The sequence below is a fragment of the Cavia porcellus genome, unplaced genomic scaffold, assembly GCF_034190915.1.
Source record: "Cavia porcellus strain 051 isolate PalLab524CR breed Dunkin Hartley unplaced genomic scaffold, mCavPor4.1 scaffold_25, whole genome shotgun sequence".
Classification (NCBI taxonomy): domain Eukaryota; kingdom Metazoa; phylum Chordata; class Mammalia; order Rodentia; family Caviidae; genus Cavia; species Cavia porcellus.
This window is the reverse complement of record NW_026947508.1, coordinates 25708960-25735882: the sequence shown is the minus strand read 5'-3', so window position 1 is coordinate 25735882 and position 26923 is coordinate 25708960. Positions and strand designations below refer to the sequence as shown.

Here is a 26923-nt window from a genome sequence, read left to right as displayed (position 1 = left end):
ATAGTGGAGTCAGAAAACTGCACTTCTTCTGGAGTGGAAACTGTAGGGGAGAATCCATTTCTTTGTCCTTTCTGTCTTCTGAAGGCCTCTTACATTCCTTGGCTTGTGACCCCACATTATCTCATGGATGCTTCTGTCCTGTCTTCTTGTCTGACTCTGGTCCTGATGTTTCCTTCTTATAAGTATCTGTGATTACACTAGGCCCACCTAAGTAATTCAGAATAATCTCTCTGTCACAAAGTCCTTAATTTAAATCAGATTTGTAAAGTCTTAGCTGCTGTACAAGGCAATAGATTCCTAAGTTTTGAGGATAAAAATGTGGCCTTTTAAGAGGAACTTATTCTGCCTATCACACTGAGTTGAATGGCTTCTACCTCATATTTTCCCCTATGATTTTGCTTTCTGTCACTATCTCTTTGTTTCCCAGTTTGTGAGACATAGTTGTTCATACCTATACATCAATCATTGGTACAGTTCAAGTTCTTTCCTCAGATGCTTCTTCTTCAGCTATCGTGTAAATTAGAATGAAAACATTTCCTCTCATTGGAGAATGATTCCACTTTCAGAAGTAAGGACTCTAGTTCTCTCCTCTTAACATCACAGGAAGTAGTCAGATATTCAGGTAAGGGTACTGAGCCCACAGTGTATATGTGCCATGTAGAATCCCATAGAAGCTTCCTGTGTTCTTCCATTTACCTCCCCCACCCCAAGACATATTCTCCATCTTCTTCAACCCTGCCCTGGACCCAGATAGCTGACCTCTAGCAACTACGCCAATAAGGTCATATGCACTCTGGCTCCCTGTGGGGTGTAGCCGTGACAAGAGATTGGAGGTCAGGAGAAAGATGAGGGTAGGATGTGTGTTCCTCTGACTTCCCCATCCCAGGCTGCCATGGGCTGCTACATTCTTCAACTGGCAATCTCAGCCCTCTATAGGAAGGCTCCTCTGAGTTCAAGAAATTGCTTTTATGCCTTCAGATCTAGGGAAGGTAACAATTTTGTTGTTGCTAACTGCAGGATCTGCACCATTTTTTATGGTTTTCCTAAACCCTACCCATTCCTTTGTACATCCCTGGAGATAAAAACTCTACAATGGGCCAGAATTTGACCCTTTGTTAAATTTTTCTCAAATTACTTCATGTCAACTGTGTTCTGATGGGATTCTGAGTTTTACACTCCCCAAAGAGTAATTCAAATGCCCCTTAAGTGTCACCAGTTTATGGCTATAAATAAAATCACAATACAAGTTAGACACAGATGGGGATATTTAACCTCATATGAGACAGTGTCAAGAGTTCAGTTCTTTTTTAAGTTTCTAGAATTGCTGCGCACACACACACACACACACACACACACCCATTGCCCCAGGAAAATTTAACATTCCCTCCACACTTCCCATGTCTATGCCATGGACCAAGCCATCACTGAAAAAATGGAACTGTCCATTTCTTGGAATCAGGATCTTCCCAAGGCCCAGAGACCCCTTGCCTTTGGTTCTATGACATCCCTACTTTATCTCTCAACTAGTTTGGTTTTGATAATCTCTGAATGTGTGAGTCAAAGCTGGATGACTCTGAATCTGATTGAATCCTCACATGGGTGCGTGGATCTGTTATCCCTTGCTCAGTCACATGCCTCTTCTGTGCCAGAAATTCCCTCCCTTCTGGTTCACTCAGAGCAAGGTGCTCTCAAGCAGAAGTGGCTGGATTTTCATCCCCTTTGTCCCACAGACACCTTCACCATTTTGTGGGAAAATTCCCAAAACAAATCAAATGGAAAGGAAGACTCTTTGTACCATGGAGATAAGAAGGCAGCCTTTAATCTTTACACCGGAAGACTGTTGAATCTTGACACCAGTGGACTCCTGCAGGATAATTCCACAAAGGCTACAACACTGAATTTACAGAAATCTTAGTTTATATAGTATTCAGAAGTGGGAGGTACAAAGCAAGTGACAAAGTTACATAGTTGGATATATGCTTTGAGTTATATATTGACAGACAGGCTAGTCTTGAACACAGGCTACTTTTGAACACATTTGTTGAAACAAAGGAATTGTTTATCATAATATGTTAACACTCCAGGGAACAAAGGGAAGGGCCCTTACAGAGCAAGCATAGTCAAAGGCATCCTTGACTAGGTCAAAGTGCCTTGAGGTATAAGAAGTTACTCTGATTCTGTGCTCATCAAAGTCGTGCAGTTGGGCTTGAGACACTGTCAAGGTCAACTGAATTCAGCAGAAGCAGCAGAATAGAAACTTGGTCGGAGACCTCTGATTGATCATGAAATATCTGTAAGATACAAATGTGTTCTTACATTATAACTGTGCGCCAATAACCTCACCACACATCCTTGCTGTCTTCCTTTCCTCTCAGAGGAAATGCTTCACTCTGCTCAAGGCTGCTCTCTGCTCTTTGGGATGATTCTGTCTGCTCTGAGAGCTGCCTCTCACCAGTACAATGTGATACCTTCCAATTTCTCATTTCATTCAACTCTCCTCCATTAAAATGTTCCTCCTTGTCACACATATTCTCTGTTGAGACAGACAGACAGACCGAAACAGACAAAGACAGAGACAGATAGAGACTAGGGGTGTAGCTTAATGGTAAGAGCATATGTTCAATATCTACAAGGTTGGATTTCCAGACCAGGAGGGAGGAAAGAAAAGAAAGTCCTCTTCTGTTCTTTTGTTCTAGATTCAGTTATTTCTGCCTCTCTTACCTTCTCTTCTTATCAAAGTTATTTTTTTATTCAGATCATATTCTGTAAAAGTACATATTTGTAGTGCATGACATTTACATTCCTTGTGTGGAGTTGGTACATATGCATAATACATCTCAGTTCCTTTTTCGTCCCTTCCCCTTCCTTCAGTCGCCTCCCTCCATCTCTTAATTCCCTTCCCCTTTGAGAAAGATCTATCTTTCTATTATCTATCTTTTATTTTGCTATTTATCTATACTTTGGGTTTCTCTTATATGAGAATATTTAACCTTGTGCCTCTGATTTATTCTACTTAACATTATGGTCTCAAAATGCATCCATTTTCCATCAAATGACTCAAGCTTATTTTATTTTATAGAAACACCCAATGGGACTCTGTTCCCCATCTTTCCCTGCAGCTGGTTGTGACACTCTGAGTTCTTGTCTCAAGGATATGACCACACTTGGTGCTATAAACCCAGAGATGAGGCCTCATTTTCAGGAATCATATAAACCCACCAAGTTGAACTATCCAAGTGAGAAAAACAAATATATATCTGGGGTAAGCTATTATATGTTAGGAGACTTTTTATTATAGCAACTAACCCTGTATTCTAAATAGTTGACTCATGAGCAAGCAAGCCATTTGCCTTTGGAAATTCCTACCTCTACCTAATCTAAGTTAGGTCTTTCTGTCACACTGTCTTATAGCAATGTATACTTCTTCGAAGAAATGTTCACAATTTAAAGTTATTTATTTATTTATTTATTTATTTGGTGCCAGGGATCGAATTCACACCCTTGACATTTGCCAAGCAGGCACTTACACGGCTGAGCTAAACCTCCAAACCCAAAATTAGTTATTTATGTAACACAAAGTTCACTTTTGATTGCTGTCCCAATAACATTCCCCGCCTCCATTATTTGGATCTCCCAGAATCTTGATTTTATTCAAATGTACATACCTCCCTCATCCAGACTTGGGCTGTATGAAAAGTGGGCTTCACTAATTAGATTCTTCATTATATGCTTTGAACTAAAATAGTAACCATAATAATAACAATGCAGTTATCAAAACAAATTAAGACTAAGACTTCATGATATAGAAGAAGCCAGTGAAACAATAAAGGACCATGTATAAGAAAAAAAGTGTTAGAGAAACCAAAACTAAGAATGAGAGGGGTCCACAGGTAGGAAAGAAGCAGAGTTGGGATACACAGGCAAACTGCATCGCTGGTGACCTATGCTTCCTGTCTGCAAAGGACCTGCAGCCACCTTCTTCCAGGAGTATCTCCCAGATGTAGTCTCTGCTCTTGGCTTTGACAGCATCTTAAACTAGACAGCATCTTTCTTAGCATCTTTCTTAGACAGCACCTAAAACTATCCCTAAAATATGTGACCTTTCCTAAGCTAGCAGGAGTGTATACCTGTTTCTCATAATTAAGCAACTTTGGGAAAATATACTCAATACATATGATGTTAACATCTACTATGTCTTAGGTCCTATGTAGTACTAGAAAGAGCAAGATAGGGTGCCTAAAACATCTCTACCTGGCACAGGACAAGAAAGGCCAAGTGTGTTACCTGAATAAAATTCTTCAATGGTTTCCACTTGACCTCAAACTAATGCCCTTAAATTCTTATTATGGTTATAAAGTTATTTTGCATGATCTGCCTCCTTCCATTTTTTGCATTTAATTCTCTTACTTTACCCTTCCCATCATGTTAAACCACACCAAATTACTCTCAGGTTTTCAAATACTCTCATTCGTAGAAGTCCTGGGACACACTCTCTCTTCTACTTGACAGTGGTGAGAAAAAGAGGCAAGAATACCATGGCAGTGATGGTAATATCACTACCACTTACCAAGTTGTTACATATATTATTCTCAGTCTTCCTAATACTATTCCAAGGCAGACTCTGCTATTTCTATTTCACAGAAGAGAAAACTGAAGCTTCTGAAATTCAGTAACTTGCTTCAGAACACTTAATTAGGAAGTGGCAAAGGCAGGCTTTGATCTAAACCTGTGTGATTCCAAAAGACAATTTGTCTAGGTCTGCAACATGGTTTTAGAACTCAGTGTCTGAGGCGAACGGGTTTGAATTTGGGGCTCCACCATTGCTGAAGTGGGTAGTCCTGGCAAATCGGTCAGCCTCACAAGCCTCAGTTTGATCATCTGTAAAATGAAGTCAACAACAGACACTCCTTCAAGGTTGTTGCAAGGCTAATGAAATAATTGTGTAAAATGGTTGGCATGTTTCTTGCTTGCTGCAGTCAGTGTAAGTAAGTAGAGGTTGTTATTTCATTATCATTATTTTTACCCTCTTCACATATCTTTCTCCCCTTCATCCTGTCCAAGTTAGAGCTCTGCATCTTGTCATAGACACAGTCTGAGAGCTGCTGCTTGCAGGGTCTCCTGGGGCCCTGCTTGCACAATTCTGTGGAAGTAACTCAGGCAGGCAAAGGAATAGACTGTAATTGATCCCAGTTAGAGTTGGGCAGGTCCTGTCTTCCTTGGATGGGGCCTCAGGAAGCAGGGTGCTGCCTGATTTATGTCTGCACTGCGCCGGGGATGACCTGGTGCCCTCTCTACGTGTTCCAGCATCAGACAAGGCCATAAAATGTAATTGATGCTGCACATTTGTTCCTTCAGGGGCAACTTATACACCGGTGTACCCAGCAGAGGTCAATCCCCTGCCAGGAAATGTTGGTGTGTGTGGCTGCCCTGTGCAGTGAGGCTACTAGGAGTTCAGGGCACTTGGACCTACATCCAGTGACAATGAACATGTGCTGTGAAGCTAAACTGAGCATCTTTTTGCAAACTTCCCCCAATATACAACCTAAGTTTATACCCCCTTCTAACCTCAGTCCCAGCTGTCATGGGCCAATTGGCTACTTCCTCTCACATGTCTCATGGTTCCCAGCCTGAACTTATCATTCTCACCCCTCTGCCTGTTCCTCTCCCTTTTCTTCCTACCTCCCTTCCAACACACACATACACACACACACACACACACACACACACACACACACACATACGCGCGCGCACACACATACACACAACATCACGTCAAGGCTGAGGAAGCTGTGTCCTTCAGATGTGATACAGCATCTTTGTATATTTCCTTTATATTCCTGATCACTCTGTTTTGAACATAGATCACTTGCCTCAGGTTTACCATTATCTATGTCCTTGTGTATCCCCTTCAATAAAGGGGAAACTCCTTGAAACAAAGTGTTGAATCTAACTATTCCTGTACCTCCATTAAAGCCTGGCACAAAGAACACCTACTTGTGTATTTGAATGAACAAACAGACACATGAGAAGTTTATCAGGGCTGCCTTCCAAGGTACTTTTAAAGAACAAGACTTCTAAAGATTCACTGGGAATAGGGAAGTTAGATATTAACTTCTTAGAGTCTGCTGTGGTGTGAATGTGTCTCCCCAAAAGTTCAGTATTGGAAACTTAAATCATCAAGCATGTATGTCAATAATATTTAAATATGGAGCCTTCAGAAAGTAGTTTGAATTAGATGAAATCATGAGAGGGGCCACCATGATGGCAGAAGGTAGCTTTAGTAAAAGACAAAGACCCCAACTATACCCAAGTGTGTGTGCCTTGTTTTGTCATGTGGTGTCCTCCATAAAGTCAGTATGAAGCAAAATGATACTCACCAGATGCCAAGCAGATACTGGTACCATGCTGTTGGACTTTCCAGACTCCAGAATTCTGTTCTTTATAAATTACCTATTATAACAAGAAAAAATGGACCAAGACTTGGAAATATATTAGCTGCATGCTCTAATACTTGCATGCACAGACAACTAAGACTCAGGGACATTAAACAACTTTCTGATTCTAAATAGGCATTTAGTGGTAAAGCCCCTAGACTTACCTCCCAATTTTCTAACTTTTGTCTACAGCCTTCTCTTCTCTTTCTACATGCTGAGCTTAAAATAAGTCCTCTACAAACCCCTGGGCTTGGCTTCCAAAAGTAGACTCCAAAAGGCAGAAGGTATTCTACATTATCCACATTTTATTAATGAGAACTTGATCCACAGAAGAGACACTGGGGTGAGATTCTCAGAGATTTCAACTCCAAAAACACATAGATGATATGACCACATAGCTTCTTAAGCTCCGCCATCATCATTTGTGAAAGGACAATATAATAGTAACACCTGCCCAAACAGGATGCATGTTTTTCACTTTGCATTTTTTGATACAGTGTATCTCTATTCCATATGTTTTATTGGATTTTAAGTAAAAGGATTACCCATCCCTGCCCTTGCAACACAATTTGTAGTGCCTGTCTGTGGCAGAAGCAAACCCCACTGGCTTCTTAATGTTAGTCTCGACTTCTGTTCGCCTATTGAACATGCACAGAAAGTATGTATGCCACATCCCAACAGTAATTTTAAAGCCATGGCAAGACTTACCCACTGCAGGTTTCTTTCTGTCTTCAAATTGATATACAGGCAACTTCTTCAGTCTGGGACCTAGAATGTGAAGACATGTCAAGAGAAGCTTAAATAACCTGCAGTTGTCATTCAACTTCAGTGACAAATCTTTGGTGTTCTCAGTTACTGAGATTGTTAGGATGGTTTCTGTAGTTTATTCTAACAATGCTAACATTTTTTGGTTACAACATAAAGAGAATCATTTGGGACACTTTAAAAGGGAGGACAAAGTTGTGGTAAAAGTATTCACAAAATGAATCCATTCTCAGGTAGCTCTAGGGCTAGGTATTAGTATTCAGAGTACAGCGCCTTGGTAAAGAGACTCCAAAATACAAATTTTTTGTTTGTTCATTTGTTTATTCATTTTTGGTATTGAGCATTGAACCCAAGTTCTTCATACTGAACTACACTCCAGTCTTTTTTTAAAAATTTAAGAAAAGGTTTTGTTAAGTCACTGAGTTTCCCAGGATTGGCTAGAACTCGTGATCCTTCTGCTTCAGTTTCCTAGAGCGCTGTGATTAGAGGCACACATCACCAAGAAGGGCTTTCAAAATACAAGTTTTAAGATATACAGTGACTGAGGTCTGCATTCCAAAATGGTACAGAAGTACACAAGTAGCCCAGGATTGCTGGCAGCTCTGCTCCAAAGTGTTGTCCAAAGATCAGATTCTCTCTAATTCACTGGTCCTATTGGCCCCCATGGTGTTATCCCCATCTACACCATGTTGGAGTCCAACCTAAAGGAAAGGGGAAAGAAAATAAGCAGGGTCAGCCAAAGGCTGTTTAAGGATAGAAGTTGCCCACGTTAATTCTATTCACAATCCACTGACTAGATTTTATTTATATGGCCATTTCCAATAGAGAGGGGCTGGGAAATATAGTTCCTAGTCAGGTAGCCACCTACCCTGATGAATCCCAGAGGGAGCTTCTTAATAGTATAAACAAGGAGAAGATAACTCGGTGGTGACCTGGAGTTGGCTCACATAGACTTATTAGATCCATGCATGCAGTGCCCCCAGCCCATCCCATTTTTATTCATTGATATCATCTGGAAATCAGTCTTAGAGTACCTATACCACACAAATTGGCAATCATCCCATTCTGTACTCTGTCTTTCCTCCTTCCTCCACCCATCAAGAGGCAGCTGAACATTTATTTACTAACAATGAGGGCAGTTAGCAGTGTCTACCACAGCCAGGACATGTGTCGATGGCATATCTGCTGTCACCTCTCACTCTTGACCACTTTCGCCAATTTCTGCTCTGCAAGTAGCCCTCATTTGGCTCAAATTTATGAGGGTGCTCCTCTATTCTTATTTCTGTCTTACCTATAGATTGCCTGCTCTGGGGTAAGGTGATAGGTACCCCAGGGCTACTCAGCTCTACTCAGGAATTGAGGTGAGGCAGAGAGACCATGAAGAAATCTGACTTCAGAGGCGCCATAGGCAAAAATGATACCAGAAGTAGACATCATTTTGTGCAACCAAGGAGGAAAAACTCTGCCCCTAGGTCCTATCCACATGCACAGGATTTAAGTTTCCTTGTGCAGTTTTCTGATATTCTTTTGTAACTCTTGAGATTATATGGTTCAATTTGGTGAATGATTCACTTAAACTAACAGGAAGCATCTTGCTATGCCTTGTATTACAAAGAAATTTTCATGATGTAGTTAGGGCAGCAGTAATATGCAGATCAAAACAGTGATTTGCAGGTCGTCCATTCCCAATGATCTTAATAAGGTGGTTGATTGTGCAGGAGCAAAAATAATCCAGGAAGAATGAAAGTACATAGACTTTAGAATCAGACAGACACAGACCCAGGGTCCTGCCCTGCTCCTTCTCAGCTAGGTGTCCTTAGACACACTCAACTAATGACAGACTCTTCATACCAGTATTTTCTGAGCCCCTCTTCCTGAACTGCTGTTCTCTAAAGTCTTTGAGTCTTTCCACCCCCCCCTAAAATGAGCTTCTGCATGATTCACTCTTGCCAGACAGCAGTCTTTCTCTTTATAGCATTAGTCAGAGCTTAATAGTACAACATTTATATATCTTATCAGAATGGTTGGGTTTCAAAATTGTTTCAAATTTCACATGTGGAGGGGTGGATACTTGTATATTATACATAGTGAAAAATGTCTTGAAGATGAAATCCAAATCCAAACACAAGATTTGTTTATGGTTAATACGTACCTTATACACATAGTCTGAAGGTTATTTTACACAGTATTTTCAGTTTTTTACTGCATTTGTGCTTTGACTGCAACCTGTCCCATGAGATCAGGTGTGGAATTTTCCACATGTGCTGTCACATTGGCACTTAAATAGTTTTGAATTTTGGAGCATTCCGTATTTTGGATTTCAAGTTAGGGATGGTCAACTAGTTTCTATTTGTTTATCTACTTACCTCCTGTTGTTCCATCTGTCTAACAACCTGGACTCTTTATGTTAGCTTTGTTCAGCATTAAAGCTTCAGCACTTAGCCCAGGAAAGACCCAAAGCTGCCTCTCAAAATTTTGTTAAATGAATGAATGTCCAAGTAAAAAAACTAATGACATTAGTTCTTTAAACATTTTCTATAAACAAGACGTATATTTAAGATACCAAGTGTGACTCAGATAGAAGCAAATTGGAAACCATGCCAACTGTCTAAGCCTAAGCTTTACAGGAGCATTTGGAGGTCCCTGCTAGGCCAGTATTAACCTTTTAGTTGCTGGAAATTGCAGAGTTCTTGGAGATTCCAAGGGAGGTTGAGGAGGGTACTTAGAAGGCTAGAAATCAATTGGAAACTGTCTCATCAAATTAATAAGCACTTGATGCTGTACTGATCCAAAAGAGCTGTCAGTTCCACCCACAAGACAGAAGAAAAGATACCTAACTGAGCAAAAGTTGTGCAGAAGAGGGTAACACACTTCAGTTCCATGGCATGTAGTAGAGGCAGATCTAAAGTAAGGGAAGCCCCAGAAGCTTCAATAATATGAAGACACATATTTCAGTATTCCATCTTCCTGCTCCCTAGACCCAGGAGGGACAGATAAGACCTCATCACCAATTCCGTGTGTCTGTGGGAAATCTGACTCAAGGTGGAAAATATGTCAGTGCCTGAAACATTGTGAACGTGAAGGAAAAGAACAGTGCTGTGGATGACAGATACAAAAGAAACTATGGTTCTCCAGGAGATTCCTTTAAGGACATTTAGAAATAGGAGCCTTCCATGAAAGCTAGGCCAAGCATCCAACTAGTATTCAAGATTCCCAGCCCTTTTATCTTCTGTTTGTAAAACTGCCTGATCCAAAAGCTCATTAAGGGGAGATGGAGGTTCTAGAGTCGGGATAGGGCTTTCTGGTCTCAAGAATGCCAGTCCTGAAACCTTGAATTTGCTTCTTTATTGAGCAGCCCTTGGGAAATAAATATGTCGAGCATGAGAAAGACAAGCTGACAGGGTCCTTTCAGGAAGCAAGGAATAAGTAATACTTGTTACATCTGATTTACATTCAAGGAAGGATTAGTGAAAGAATAAAAAATGTGTCACAGGACCAAAGACTGGAGATGCTTTGGTGTCCCAGAATAAAGAGACAATCTGGAACCTTAGTTGCCTGATAAATCTGAATGTTGGCTCTACTTTTCTTTCTAACTGCAGACTGGTGGAAATTTCAGCACTAACATCTCCTAGATTTATATTCCCTCCATTCAGTAAGATAACTGGAGTCTTCAGGGACTTGAAGACAGGATTGGTTCAACTTAGGTAGGTGCCCACCCTCATTCACCATCCGAGGCCTAATTGAAGACCAAACCATATGTATATTTCTAGTCTTCTCCCAGCCCTGTAGGTAAAGAGGGACAAGGCCATTTCTAGAGATTGTGCAGGCAGTAGAGAGAAGGTATCTTCTACATGAAATTTGCAATATCACTCACTAAAAAATGGAGCACCAAGTCCAAATGATCCCTATGTTCTGTCCATTTTGTTCCATGCTATGGTTATGAAATGAAGTTCACTGTGCTTATGGATACCAGAAGTGAAGCCCAGAGCATCAGAATCCAATGAGGGTTCAGAGATCTGAAGGCAGTGAGTGGAACAGTACTGCCAATACTGGTTCCATGCTAGTGCCATGATATAAGTGGAAAGGGTTGTGTGTACTTAAGAGTCTTTACAGGTAGGAGTATTTATAGAAAAATTTAAAAATGAATGAATGAATGAATGAATGAATGAAGTGTGCTTCTAAATCTCTTATAGAGCTTGGTAAAAAGAAAGGTAACAACATGTGACATCTAAGCTTATTGTCAACTTGACTGGATTAAGAGATTTCTAGAAAGATGATTGGATCATGGGAGTGCTAAATTCAATAGGCGATGAGTATACTCATCACCATATGAGTAATTTTTATAGTTGCATATGCTATTAGTACATGGGTGCACTTAGAGGTAGGTCACTGGGGGGATGCCTTAGAAAAGTATATCTCCCACTGGCACTCTTCCCCTGTGCTCTGCTTCTGGCTTTTATGAGGTGAGCAGCTTTCTTCTGACAAGCCCTTCTACCTTGATGTTTCTGTTTCAGAGCCAGCTAACCATAGACTGAACCCTCTGAATCTGTGAGCAAAAATAAATCCTCTGTAAATGGATACAACTTGAGACCATACAGATTTACACGTGTAAGCATTATATTATTTCCCTAGAAATATGATCCAGAATGTACAATAGATACTATAAAATGGGAAGAAATTGTTCAAAAGGAAAAAAAAAACAGGTATGGAAGAAAGGAGAAAAGAAGAAAGGGGAAAAATGCATATAGTAGTTAAGATAGTTGCACTACTAATTTCTCTTAGTTCACTGAAAAGAAAGATTTATGCTAATATTGTTTGGTCAGTTTTTCATGCTTATATCTTGCATGTTGAGCAACTACTTGAAGACAACAATACACAATGTATTAACCACTGTTACTCACCTACTATCCTGTTTTGAAATTTTGCTTCATTGTTTTTCTCTTTAAAATTAAAAAAAAAAGATGTGTATGTCAGTTATTTGGTCCCAGCAATGAAAAACTGACCAATACAAATAGTAAATAACATTTATTGAGCACTTAGCATATATTAAATCACTAGTCTTTCATAATAAACCAATGGAATGAATAGGATTATTTCCTGTAATAGATAATATACTAGCACGGAAATGTTAAGAAATTCACCCAAGTTCTCTGGGCTGGGGGCAGAACTATTGCAATCTAAGCAGTCTTCCTTGACAGACTCTACACTTAGCCATTGTGTCACATTGTCTTTCAGGATGTTAGGAGCCACATCAGACTTAGAGGCAGGCCCAGGAAAGCTGTATCTTAACAATGTCACAGGTGACTCAGAGTTACCTGGTGCTCAGACAGAGCTAGACCTAAAACTGTCTGCATATAAAACAGCTGAAAGCTTGGTGCCCTGTCATTAGAACTAACAAGGCTGTTTCTATGATTTTAAAGTTTATCTGATTACGTGACTATAAGGCTTGCTGAATAATGCTGACAGGTTGCATCCTATTGTGAAGGGAGGAATTCAAAATTCAGATCAATTACAAAGAACCCTCTGAGGACTCTTGAACAGAAACCCTGCTCAGAGGATCTGCTGGTGAGACATTGGTGAGCCAATGGGCTCCAGGCCTCAACTGGAGAGAGACAGTACTGACTGTACCTGCCCTAGTTCCTGGACTTTGATCTCCCATCTGACCTCCTCCTCACCCCTGCTCTGATCTGACAACTCCTGCTGGGTTGACCCCATCTCTGACCCGGCCTGCCCCAGTTTTCAGCCTCACTGCCCCAGGCTGATATCTCACAAAATGACAGCTCCAGGCAGGACAATTTTGGTATCAGCCACCAGTATTAGCATCAATGATGTAGGGGTAGATGAAATGTTTATGTAAAAATAATTGTGACTCTGAGAGTAGAATTCAGTTATTGTAAACCATCTAGACACTGTTACTGAACATGGGCTGTTGTAACAGTGAGACAGAAATGGCTCAGAACACTAACTAGGGGGATGTATTTCCATTCACTGAAGAAATGCTTTCTAAGGGTCATTCGACAATGACTTCTTCATTAACTCTGAGGGAAAACAAACCTGTCCGCAAGTGGCTCCCTTATTCCCAATTTTGCTTTTGAACCTAGAGATGATATATTTAAGATTAGGCAACTGCATCAAAGAGGAGAAAGGCCACCAGATCTCACTTTCACAGAAGGGATGTTTCTAGCTTTGTCCAAGACTTCAAACTCTTTCAAATACTGAATCAACTGTGAAAGAACACAGTTTTTAAAAACTTACATCCATCTGTGCAACAGAGGTCAGGCCCAGGAAGATACAGCCTTCTTAATAGGCATCAAAATAAATCAGGATTAGGGCCCAGGATACCACTCCATTCCTAGATATACTCTAATTTGATGTGTGATCTTACACAACTCACATCCACCCTCTGGACCACATTTTCCTCAGACATGTCTTTCTCTCTGAATACTTAGCTCTTGATAATGTTTATGGAATGAATGAATGAATCTCAGAGGTCCCTTTGAGCTCTGATACTGTAACCCTACGAGCTGTAGACCTCTTTGGGAAAGAATGGAATTAGTCAAGAAGAAAAAGATTGATCCCAGTGGTCACACTCCACCCTGTAGTTATGATCTGCCCTTAACAGATCATCTCTTCCCCTTTCTGTCATCTTCTTTACTTCATTTTGTATTTCCTCCCCATTTTACCCCAAACATTGTTATCATTTAAATCATGTACCCAAAATATATATATATATATATTCAAATCCTAGCCCCCAGTACCTGTGAATGTGACCTTATTTGGAAATATATAGTCTCTACAAATGTCAAGTTAGGGTAAGGTCATACTTCATTAGAGTGGACCCTTGTCCAAGCACTAATGTGCTTATAAAAACAGGAAAAATTTAGACATGGATACATAGGGAGACTATTATGTGACAACAGAGGGAGAGATTGGACTAATACATCCACAAAAGAATGATATAGATTGCTGGCAATCACCAGAAGCTAGGAAAAACACACAAAAAAGGTTCCCTGGCCCCTTAAAGAGACATCAACACTGATGACAATGTGGTGCCTGACTTCTGGCCTCATGAACTGTACAAGAGTCAGTTTGGGTTTTTCAGTTACCTATTTTATGGTAATGTATTTTATCATGGCAGCCCTAGGAAGCTAATACACCTATCCAATAGCATGGCTATATTTGGAAATTATCCTACTGAAGCATATTGCCCTAGAAACCTCCAGTATCCCTGACATCTCTCCAAATATATACTAAAAATGAGTCATTATTGTCTCCTCCACATTTATTTTTTAAATGTTTTATTTTTAAGAGAATAAAACCAAATAAAATAAGACAGAATAAAGCCAGTCAAAACAAAACAGTGAATGATACAGAATTTCAAAGCAAGATAATAGCAAATCAACAATGGCAACCATAATGCCTCTTGTTATCTTCAAAATAGCTGTCCATACAATCAGACCTAATAAAATCAAATAAAACAGAACAGAATAAAACCAATCAAAACAAAACAGTGACAATGATACAGGACACTGAAACAAGATAACAGAAAATCCAGACTCTTGGTTCCTCCAGGGCAAAGAAAGGAAGACTTCCACATGATTATCAGCAGGGAGAGGATTCTAGGGGTGAGAAGAAGGGTTGCCAACTGCTTTTCTTCCCACAAGAGACAACTCAAAAAATAAAGAACTTTCATCATTATAAGATGCTACTGTCACTTACATTCACGCATTCAGTAAATATATATGGAACACTTACTATGCAAGGTGCTGGTGAATGACAAAGGAGAGTGTGTAGAGGGATAGGGAGGAGTGCTGAAGAAATGTAACAACACATATTCCTTGACTTCTAAGAGCCACACTGGTGTTGGAGATCTGTATGCACCATGATGTACGCAGCATGGTCTCAGGAATCAGGTAAAGTACTGGTTGGAATTCTAGCTCTGCCACTGATGCTCACAATTTACTTAATCTAGCTGGACCGTAGGCTTTGTGGGAAGATAGAGTAACACAATGTATACAGCATAAGGCCAGGATAAGTGCTCAATAAATGTTAGTTATTTTCATTTTTGAAGGGAAAAGAAAAAAAGAATAGAAGGAGCAAACAGAAACAAAGATTTTTAAAATAAAGAAGGAAATAGGGGTGGAAGGGAGGGGAAGGGTTTGAGGGAAAAAAAGAATTAAGATATATTATGTACAGGTACAAATTCCCTATGATGAATGTGATCATTATGCATATCTAAAACGTACCAATAAAATTAATCTTTAGAAATATACAATGTTTAGGGAGAAAAAAAAGAAAGAAAAGATGTTCCCTAGAAACAGCTATATAAAAGATTTAGATCAAGTAGGGGCTCTGTCCATTTCAGGCCCTCAGGACCTCCTATCAGACATTTGCTAGAATGCTCAGAACAACTCCAGGAAGAAGTTCCAATCACTTTACATGTAACAAAACTGTAACAAGTTGGCCAAGTTCACACTTGTTTAGCAGTGGAGGGTACAAACTAGATCTACCAAGGACCCTATCTTCCTACTCCTGGGCACTATGTATATGCAAGTCAGAAGGATGGGAGGGCAGCAGTGTTTGGAAGAGAGTCCAGGGTGCCTCACCTAAAGCTGCAGTTATCTCTACAAAAAGTTCTTTGTACTGGACTTACCTGTTTTTGTTTAATTATCAAATGCATCTCTGGTGCTTACTAAAGGGTGCTCTAAGCACTTCATGTTGGCAACTCATTTAATCCTAACAAAAGCCTTGTAGGACAAGCACTGATATTGGTCACATTTTGAAGATGTGGAAATTGAAATGGAAAAAGGTTAAGCAAGTTCCTTAACATCACACAGATAGCTGAGTTGCAGAAACACGATTTACATCTGGTTTTTAGCTCTTAACCATTGTTCTACACTGCAGTATCTTTGATGGGGGAAGGCTTAGAGTGTACACATTGAGAGAACAGGAGTGTTCACACATACACATAACCATAAGCCACCCTTTGGTGCTATTGCTGCCATAAGACTATGAGTAATCTGACCCTCTAGGCTGAATGACAGGATGGGGGCTATTTAACCCTGGGACTCTCTGAGTCACAGATTCTCATCCCCAGCCCACTTCCTGAAAACTCTTTGCGCCTCAGCTTTGGAAACCCTTTGAGCACAAAGAGCTCATTTCCTGTGCCCAGGAAAGACGGGACAAGTTCCTGATGACAGCTCATCTCCCTCATTAAGGCACTCATAAAAGTGCTTCAAGGAGGCTGACTTATTGCTCCACTGTTTGTCAAGTCTCCTTCTGCAAGGAGCCACTCCGGTAATTTGGTGCTAGGAGATGTGCAAGAGAAACCAGCTCCTTTGAGTCCAGGAATTATTTATGGCCCCCAAAAGAGAGAATGTCATTTGGAGAGATAACAAGCCTTCACCAGCACAACAGGCTGCTTAATGTGCCACAGGATGGAGGCAGATTCAGAATTCCAAAGCCAGCTAAGAAGCCTTGAGAGAGCTTGTACACAGAGGTTGTCTGATCTGAGGAAAGCTCCTTAGACAATAGCACAAATGACAACAGCTAGCAATTATGGAAGTTTACCCTGGGCCAGGGCCTATACTAAACGTTTTTTGTAATTCTCATAACATTCCTATTTTACAAGTAAGGAAATTTAGGTGTATAGATGTTATGTAATTTGCCTAAATTCATACAGCCAATCAGCAGCCAAGATATTAATTTAAGTGTGCTCAAATTATTATGCTTATACTCTGAGATATCAAATATAGTTTAGGAAGAAATTGGGTTGTAAGTCAGTCTAGTAAGACAAAATGTACGTATATTCAAAATTACCTTTGATAGACCTGTCAAATCCTTGTATAGTTTATTTCATTTGAGCCATAGAGTTCAGTCCAGTGATTCATAAGTAGTACTTGACATTTGGATTAAGGAGTTAAATAAGAGGTTTGTGTGTGAACACTCTGCATTAAGGTGAACTATCAAGTGCACAGGGAATAAAAAAAGAAAGACAAATTCTACAGTGTCTCTACCAACCTGGTAACTTTTGCTTGTTTAGTATTAGCCTGTATGATCTTAATATGTCACTTGTCACAAGATTTATTCGAGTTAGGATTAAGTGCTCACACAGTCACATCTTGAAAGTTCTATTAGAGAAGCCTAAATTAAACTAGCCAATGAGACTCCATGACACCAGATTTGGAGCCAGATAAAACTGAATTCAGACCCTAAATCTGATACTTACTAGCTGTATAACCTAGGGTGATTTGCTTAACTTGCCAAGGCTTTAGTGTCTTAATCTGTAAAATGGTCACACTATTATCACTGGGTTGAGAAATCTGAATTTAAGTGCTTTTTAAGCATTGAGTTTGAATATACATAAATCATAGTAAATATTATCTTTAATGGTTTTGACCTAAGGCAGGTTACATCACTTCTCTAAGTCTCGTTTCTCATCAGTATTATGGACATAACCGTTGTACTAACCTCAAAGGTCACTGTAAGAAAACAGACACTGTAGACATTATACATGAAGATCTTCTCAACCACTTGTATATCTGAAATTGTGAGGAAGTGTTGGGGGACCCCTACTGGAGAAAATAACTCAGAAGGGTCCTGGGGTTAAGGACCAGAAATGTGCTCGGATCTAGCTCCATTTTTGCCATATAGTGTGGTTGCGTGACGGATGAATGACCTAACCTCTCTGAGTCACCACTTTCCTCCCTACTGTCAAATGAGGCTAATAGTACAGACATCGGAAGGTTACCCGGAAGATTACATTTTGCAGAAGTGTTAGGCACGTGGTTAAGCACTACTCAGTAAGTGCCGAATCTCAATCTTCCTGGTTGAGCCAAATTCAACCCTTTCCCTACGTGAAGTAGGAAAAGTACTGTGCTGCCACGCGAAGCTCAGGTAGGACAGATATTCCCCGGGGGCCACTGGGCTGCAGTGCCTCCCCACTCCCCAGCCCGCCCAGCCGTTGCCATGGTCACCGGTTCAGGCCCGGAGCAGCACAGAGGCGTGTTCAGCCCAATCCCCGCCTTTCCAGAGTGACCATTGGCTGGAGAGGTCACGTGACAAGCACTGGTATGCTAATATATGTTAATCTCCCACGCCCCTCCTTCCCGGGCCGCGAAGGAGTAGCCCGCAGGGTGCACGGCGCGGAGCCTAGGGGGCGGGCTGAGGGGCGGCCCCCGGGAGAGAGCAGCCAGGTGGAGGAGGAGCGCGAAGGCGACCGCAGGTAACGGGCGGGCGCGTGCGCGCTGGGGCAGGCAGCGCGCGGGGGACACCCGGCGCCGGGCTGCCGGCTTAACCCTTTGGACACCCAGCTGTCACGCCGTGGCTGGAGCAGCCGCCAGGCTGGGCCGCGCGAGGCGGAGCACTGCCGTGGACACCCACCGGCAGGCGGGCGGCCTGACCCAGCAGTCGCAGTCAACGACTGGCGCGCCGGGGTCCGGGAAGGCGCTGAGGGCTGCCGCGAGCTGTGGGGCCGCGGTTTGCAGGAGGCTGTGGGGAAGCGGCTGAAGTCCCGGCACTCACGCGCCTTCAGAGGCGGGGAGCCCCGCCGCGCACAGAGGCCTGCCTCGGCTGCCCCTGGCCTCGCGAGGCCTGCGTCTCCTCCGCTGCTCCTCAGAGTGCGGGGAGACACTGCTGGCGGTGGGGCCTGAGCGCGGCGCCCCCTCCTCAGCTTCGGCCTGACAGCCTAGCAGCCGGCACTTTTGACCCCAGTAGAGCCTAGGGGACTCCCTGCAGGAAGACGGCAAGACTGGTGCGTGGTGGCACCAGCTGAGGGAACGGGGTTGGTGCTGGGAGGAGAGGACCGTCCGCTTACGAGAAAGCAGGCCCCAAGGCATGAGAAGGAGGGATGCTCGAGAAAGACACCGGCCCCTTCTTTTTCTGTGCTGGGTGGTGATCCAAAACCCATGGGGAAAGATCATTGCCGAACACCTGGATCGGGTCTGTCATGTACAGAGGAAGCAGCTGTTTTACGTGAGTTTCTAACAAATTTCTTATAAGGCAAGGTTTAAGTTAATCTTCCTCCTCCTGCCCCCGCGGAGGTCTTAAGTCAGAAGTGTCGTCTTTTAATTATTCCCCTCCCCCAGTTCACTAAGACGGGTGGCAGCCTTAGGCTCACAGTGTAATTTAGTTTTCACTGCAGTAGAAATGGTAGGATGGGGAATGTACCACTATTAAGCTTGCCCCAAGAATTTTAGTGTGGAGGGGAAATGTTCTATCACCAGTGAGGTTGAAAAACCAACTACTGCGCCAGTGATACCAATAGAGCTTCCTTTATGAATCTAAAGTTTCCTCAAAATCAAACGAAAATGTGGTTACACAGGAAAAGTACCAGAAACCAAATTGATTTTTTTTAAAGTGAAGTGCAAATTGCACTTCCATGTTGCTCTTGATGTCTTTTATCCACAACAACAAATACTTGGTCCAGATGCTCTGCTATGTCCTGCAGATGCAAAAAACTAGTGGGACCAGAAGAGAAAACAATTAAGTGTTAAAAATCAGGAGAAAACACATTTAAGCAAAATGTCGAAGGATGAAAATAGGAGCTTGCCTTGCAAGATGATGGAAAGAACAGGAAGGAAAACCAAAGCCAAGAAAACAGAATGAATTTAGCTACTTAAAGAGAATGATTTTAAAATTGCAGCTGTGGCATTTTTCCTTTCTGTACAAGGCAGTTTTCAAAAAGTTATCTAGAACTCCTCATTCATCACAATTTTCCAGTGGTATTTTTCTTATCTTTTTTTCTCTCCCTATTCTCTCTCCTCTGAACCTCATTCACATCTTTCCAAGAAAGCAACCAACAAGTGGAGGTTTTTTAAAAAGGCATTTTACAGTAGCTGCAAGATGCAGGACCTAAAACTTGTCGGTAATGTTTGGCACTTCAGGCAGCGTCCTAGGAGGGCAGATCTAAACCATAGAAAAACAAAGCACTGGCCATAGGGGAACAATGCTGGATGTCATATCTGTGAGACCTAGAGAAATTAATAATAAGAGCAGATGTAAGAGGGATCTGAATTAAGAGAGGACTGAACTGTGCGGTGGGTCAGAGCAAACAGTTCAGCATAGACCATGAATCATTGTGCTGTGATAGAACCCATGTTATGTGGTGACAGCTGTCAGAACAGCAATGAATCTGACAGCTTCAAGCAACTGTGCAGAGGACTATGCCATCTCCTAGATAGATTATTTCAGTGCCTCCTCCTTTTTGTTCCATCCCTCCTATTATCCTCTTCTCTTGATCCAGTTTCCACCTACTGTTAACTTTGTATTGTTTCTTCTACTGAGGTCTTGCCAGAGGAAAGAAGATTCTATTCTGATGTCTCAGTATCTATCCCTAGAACTCTAAATAGTCTGCTTTACTTCATAAGCTGTCAACTAGCCAGACTATTTTTACTTCATGATTATTAGAAACACAACAAGGATGGAACCCAAAGAAGTAAAATAGACTTCATCCCTTGAAATCACCTAATGTTTGAATCAGATAAAGGTATTTTAGCTTTACTTATACCAAAATTTATTTTTAGCATGAACTGTGGTGAGTGTTTGGCAAATCTCCTGTTTTGAACTGTATTATAGATTAAGCCTCGTAAAAAGATGACATAGGTGCCCAACATGCTCCGGTAACACTGCCAAGTCTATGAGTACTAGAAGATCATGGGTTGTAGTTAAGCAGTCTTATCAATCAACATATTTACTGAACATCTGTGTGCAAATACTGTGCTGGATTTGTGCTTTGAGGGAGACAGAGAAATCCCTGTGGAGAGTTTAACAAGAAATTCAGTTTAACAAGAATTTGGATTCCAGTTCTACCAGTCACTTGCTACTTGATTTGGGACAAATTATTTGATCTCAATTTCTTCATCTATAATAGTGCTACCTATCTTATATAGTTGCAAGAACTAAGTGAAATCACAAATGTAGAGTACTAATACTTTTTTTTTTTTTGGTACCGGGGATTGAACTCACGACCTCACACTTGCCAGGCAGACGCTTATGCCACTGAGCTAAATCCCCAGCTCAGCACTAATACATTTTTGATGTGCTAACCATGTGGTATTATAGGAGTTGAGAAATAAAGTGATCATCATGAACTATGATTACCAAGAGAAGCTTTTTCAGAGCCATGGTGAATTCTGTTGGACAGAAATTTCAGACAGGAAAAATCATGTTCATGAAACGAAGGCCAGAATAGAAGATTCCAGGTGCCAAACGATGAGGTCAGTCTGGCAAGATCAGAAGGTTTAAGTTGAGAAGTCTTAAAATTGGAAGGGTTTCCTGAAGTCAGATTATAGCAGGCATTGAATGCCAAACAAAAAGTTAGGATTATATCCTGTAGATGATAGAAAGTAAAGAATTTTGGTTAAGGAAGTATAGGGTCATGAAGATTCTCAATAGAAACATGGAGAATAGAGTTTAGTAGAGAGAGAGAGAATTCTACAATCAACTAGTCAGTTATTTAAATGGTCTACAATCAACTAGTAGGTTATTTAAATAGTGTGAAAGGATAAGGAATTGAAATAAAGTGACAATGGAAGTAAGAGATGAGTCCAATAAGTATCTAATGGAAAAATAAACAAGACTTTGTGATTGATTAACTATGAGTAACTAGAGATAAGCTAGCATCAAATATAGTTTTCACTTGTGGTAAAGGATTAGCAAAAAATAAGACACACAGATGAAAATCCTATCAAAAATAGGATAAGTAGAAAGGAAGCCAGTTTAAGGATGAGACGCTAAATGCTATCTTAATAAGATACTGGAACTTCTCAGTGGACATACCCTGTAAATGTTTGGAACTTGGTATAAGGGGAAATCAAAGACTTTATACAAAGAAGTTAATCACTGAAGCCTTATGGTTAGCTGAGTTTATCAGTGGTAGCAACAGAGAAACAGAAGTAAAGACCTACGATCAAAGCTTATAGTTTAGCTACATTTGAGGAGAAAGGGAGAAGGGGATTACTATGGTAGAAAACAAGGAATATCAGCGAAATAAAAAAAAACTAGTTTATTTATCCAACACTAGCATCCTATTTACCACCATTTATGGTTGTCTCTGGTGACTGCCTGGCCAGTTAAACATGCTGTTAACCACAAGAGGGCAGGCCCACAGGAATTAAGAGAGGCAGGCAGCTCCAGCCAAAGACATTAGTCAGCAGTTTGAGATTCTACAGAAAACTTGGAAATGCCCATTATATTTATTAAATGGAAGGTCATTGGCAACTTTTAGGAAATGATCCCTTCTATTGTGCAGGGAGGCTGATATTAAAAGCCAGAGAAAAGAGGATTGTAGCATGAAGTACAGCTAAAAAATAGAGATAACATGCAGATCCCCCTTTGTATGTCTGACAACGAAAGGAAGAAAAGAAATTGGAAAGGGATTAGAAAAAGCAACAGTCAAGATTTTGTCTTCCTTACCTGCTTCATTATTTTGTTCTAAAATACTCTCTTTCATATCTTTAACAGCAATTCAGCAATTCATTTAAATTTACCACTTATGAACTATGTGTACATTTTTATACAGAACAATAATAGGATAGTTACCATTTATTGTATGCTTACTATGTGCTAGGCATTATGCTAATCATGTTGTATATATCCTATTCATGATTCCACTTAATCCTCACTATACTAGAGTCTAACTATATAAACTCTTGGAAACATGAAGATGTGAAATAAATTGCCTAGGTCCAGGATCACATAATTAATGAGTGCCAGAGATGGCGTTTAGATCCAGCTCTGACTCTGAAGCTCTTATATAGGACCATCTGTACCATCTTTGACAGCAGGGCCAGTGTCATGGCCATGCAATTTGTGCAGAAGGGCCCTGTGCTTGGCTTAATGCTGTATTGCTGCTGTCATGAAGTCTTCAAAATTTTTAAACAAGGAGTCCTACATTTTCATTTTTGTAGTGGACCCCACAGACTATAACCAGTTATGTCTAAAACTGCTACTTCCTAAAGCTTTCCCAGCTTTTCATGCATAGCCTTTATTTTGGTCAAGTGACCCAGAGTCCTTGCTGTCATTATTTTCCTATGTTCTCATTTTGGAACCCTTAAGTCTGGTGAGATGAAGGGCAAGAGGGAAATATTTTCGTTTTAAAGAGGTAACCCAAGCAGTATAAAGAATTAAGAAGGAATGAATTATTTACTCAGAATGAGGTCTGGAAACATCTGTCATATTTCAAGTGTTACTGGTAAGAGTTACAGTTCTGATGCTGTTTTATTCCCAATGTAAATAACATATGAATTCATTTCTACTCCTTTGGTACTCAGATGTACCCATTTGCTCCAGGGAAATTAGGGAGACTATTTTTCAACTTCTTGAAGCAGAAATTGAAGTTAAACAGGTATTCTACAACTTTTCTGCTCTGATCAGGTGCTTTTAAACCAGGCTGATGCCACCTTTTCACCCTCAAACTATGTGCTACCCAGCAGCTTTGAACCAGGGGGCCCTGCTTACCAAGTTGTCTGGAATATTCATGTTCTGCTGTGCCTTTGTTGCCTGCTCTATCCCTTCATCTACCCACATGGATCATCAAAGGCAGGAGACTTACTTTTCTCTCTTCTTTGGCTTTACATCACTACTTGGAACTGACAACAGCATTAGATCTTTCTGGTTTTCATGGTTATTGCTCTCTCAGAACAATTTTTACTTACTCTCTTGCTCCTCCCATTTCTAGACTCCCTGGCTAATGATTTAACCAAATACTGAGCAATAGTGCACTAACTGTCCCCTTGGCCAAGTCCCCTGAGAACAGGAGGAACTCAGACAAGACTGAGTGTGCAGCCTCTTCCCGTTACCTATCTCCTTACCATTCTGAGTGTTTTTTTTAAGTTTTCTACTTCCAACATGTACAAAGTAAACCCAAGACTATGTGAGATTAAAAATATTAAGAGACTTTCAGCTTATGTCACACAGCAAAGTTTATTTAAACAGCAAGGTATTCTCCACAATCTATTTGTGCTGTGACATGTAGTCTCCATAAGGCACCACAGTAATCTATTGCTTCATAACAAGTCACCCAACATTTACTAGCTTAAAATAATGTTTATTTATTTTGTAAGGCTCCATGCAAGCATTACCTCTCAGAAGCACTTCCCAGCTTTTTTTTATGAATTACTACCCTTCCTGTCTGATCTTCCTTTGTACTTTACCATATTGTTATAACATAAACCACATTGTTGTAATTTCTAGGAATGTTGTCTCTTTCATACACGTAACTTCAATTCCTAAAACTATTCCTTGACCATAATAGATGCTCATTAAATAGTTATTGAATGAGCTTATGAATAGCTCCTACCTTTATGGGCTTTCACTCTATTTTTTAGGAAACTCAACCTTGTGGTCTGTGATAAAAAAATACCCTTCATTATCTCCCCATGTATACATTTTATGTATCACTGATTAAAGCTAAAAATATTTTTTAAAAGACTACTGTTTATTTCAAAGACTGCTTGATTTACCTAACCTAAGGAAGATATCTTGACTTTGACTTAGTCTGTAAATACCTGTATCAACCCTCTTAAATCCAGTTCTAGCCCTTAGAGGAAGTCGTGTAGTTGTTAACGTCAACATTAGTTCACTATTCAACTTTGACTTTAAACTTTATGAAGACAGGTTCTATGTCTGGCCTATTCACTACTCTACTTCCAACATCAAGTGCTAATAACTGCTTAATAAATATTTGGTGAACAAATTAGTGAAAATCCATTCTGGATAACTGTTAACCAAGTGCTGACCTTTGAACACTAAGAACTTTAGCCCTGACTCATCATTTGTAAACTAGACTTTTTATTTTGTCCTTAACTCTTCTTTTCCAGTGCTTTATCATAGTTTACTTGCTTACTCAGAAGTGAGGTACCTCTTTATTCTTATCTTCTTAACTAATATTGACCAGGTGCCCTTGGGAGAATACCCTTTTCCCTAGCTATAACCAGAAACATGCAGACTACATAAGAAATGTGTTTTAAAATACTGGAACTAAATATTGTTATATTGATATTCCTAAAGAAAATGAACAGGCTCTTTAAAAGGCAGATTTGAGGCAGAGACCAGAGTCTAAAATTTTGAGGGTCTGTTAGACTGATCAACTTTGTAAGTTTTGGCGATTCAGTGCACGTTAATTTTTATATCACACAGTGAATCAAAGAAGAGGAGGGAGTTGAGTGTGTAAATATGGTTGCCAGGGCAACTTTTCCTCAGGGTACAGATAAATTTGACTGGACACTTTTCAAGAGACCTGAGAAGTAAGTTCTCTAAGACAGTAGACTTCCCTAGGACAAATGATGGCTGTCCTACAGCACCCATTCTTTTCAAGGAACCATCTGAAAACCAAATTTCTATTAGTTCATCTCTAACACAATATTGCTTTATTCAATAATTATTTATTCAGCACTCTCTAAATGGTTCACTGTTCAAAAGGCAATGTAATCATAAGAGGTTGATAACCATTTGAAGATAATGAGTTACACCTAATGGATGTGCCTTAAGTTTTTCTCTGAACTACTTTTTTGAGTAGAGAATGATATAAACTTAATTATTTAATGCTTTTTCCCAAAAAATACCATTTTGTTTCTATAGGAAAAAACCTAACACAATTGCCCTATTTCTATACTTTGGTTGTCACTCCTGAGAAATGCCATATCCAACAGTGGATGTTCATTCAGTGACAGTGTCATCTTTATTATCGTTATAGGACCAACAGAGGACTTATCCATCTACTCACTGGCTAAAAATCACAAGAGATCCTCTTTGTTTTAACTATGAAGTATGAGTGGTTTAGAGTCTTGGCTATAAAATATATTTGGAATGAAACACAGGACACTGTTTCATGTCTGAAGTCTACCATTCATGGTCTTCTTTTTTCCCCCTACTTACAAATAAGGATTGCATTTATCTGAAAAGAAATGTAATTGTAAGCTCTTTTATACTTTAACATGCTGGGGTTTTGCTTGGTACAGCATAGCTTTCACTTTTCCTCTGCAAAGAGGTAGAGGAGGAAGGTTGCAGCAGGGACACTTGTGCCAAAATGCACAGCCTTGCCTCTGCCACCCTTTAACTGTAATCTTCATTCTTTTTCACCTGTTACTCTCTGCTTCCAGCTTCTTGTGCATAGTGGAAATAATTGTAACTCCTACCTCAAATAATTACAGAAACAGATGAGTTAATACCTGAACATATGTAATAAATACCAAGAAATTTTTACCTTTTATTCTTTTTTATGACCTTCGAGATAGAGGGGTTGAATCTATCCAAAAGAAGAGAAAGTTGAGACATAAGAAATATAATAACTTCCCCATGAATGTTCAGCAAGTTCAGATTCATTCTTAGCCTTGGTTTGGCTCTGTAATTTTCCATTCAACTAAGTAAGAGAGAAAGAAATGAGAATAGAGTTAGAGGGAAGAACTTTTGGAATATTTTGTAGTAAAAGTTACTTCTCAAAAGACCTTAATGCACATAGAAATGAAATAGATTTATCAAAGGCAAAGTGAATATAAAAATGGTTGGAAGTAATATAAGATAGGGAATATCATTTTGAATTAGGCCTGTAGTATATCCAGTCCAAAATCCTGTTTCTGATCATGATAGAAAGAACAGTTGGAGTGCAGTATTAGAGCTGTCAACCATGACAAAATCTTCTAATTACATAAGTGATCTTACTAATTTCTCACTGGCTTTGAGCATCTTGTTGTGGTGCACCTGAGTATTTAAGCTTTAGTTCTTTT

The 26923-nt window shown here is 40.2% G+C and overlaps 1 protein-coding gene and 1 long non-coding RNA gene across 7 annotated transcripts in view; one reads left to right on the top strand and one right to left on the bottom strand.

Annotated features, from left to right (window-relative positions):
- Positions 1 to 1835: 1835 nt before the first annotated feature.
- LOC134472991 (uncharacterized) lies at positions 1836 to 23834 on the bottom strand. The gene is made up of 5 exons (XR_010043070.1): positions 23752 to 23834; positions 7736 to 7900; positions 7143 to 7202; positions 6378 to 6450; positions 1836 to 2291 (listed from the first exon to the last, which is right to left on the bottom strand). It is a non-coding gene; the product is annotated as an uncharacterized LOC134472991 (long non-coding RNA).
- Phc2 (polyhomeotic homolog 2) overlaps positions 18320 to 26923 on the top strand; it is a 109813-nt gene continuing 101209 nt past the window's right edge. For 2 of the 6 annotated variants that reach the window (XM_063236012.1, XM_063236007.1), the window contains exon 1: positions 18335 to 18423. The gene's annotated coding sequence lies outside the window, so the exon portion shown is untranslated. Of the gene's footprint in view, positions 18424 to 18515; positions 19173 to 26923 lie in introns of those variants that run through there. The other 4 variants (XM_063236010.1, XM_063236009.1, XM_063236008.1 and 1 more) reach the window with 3 other exon arrangements.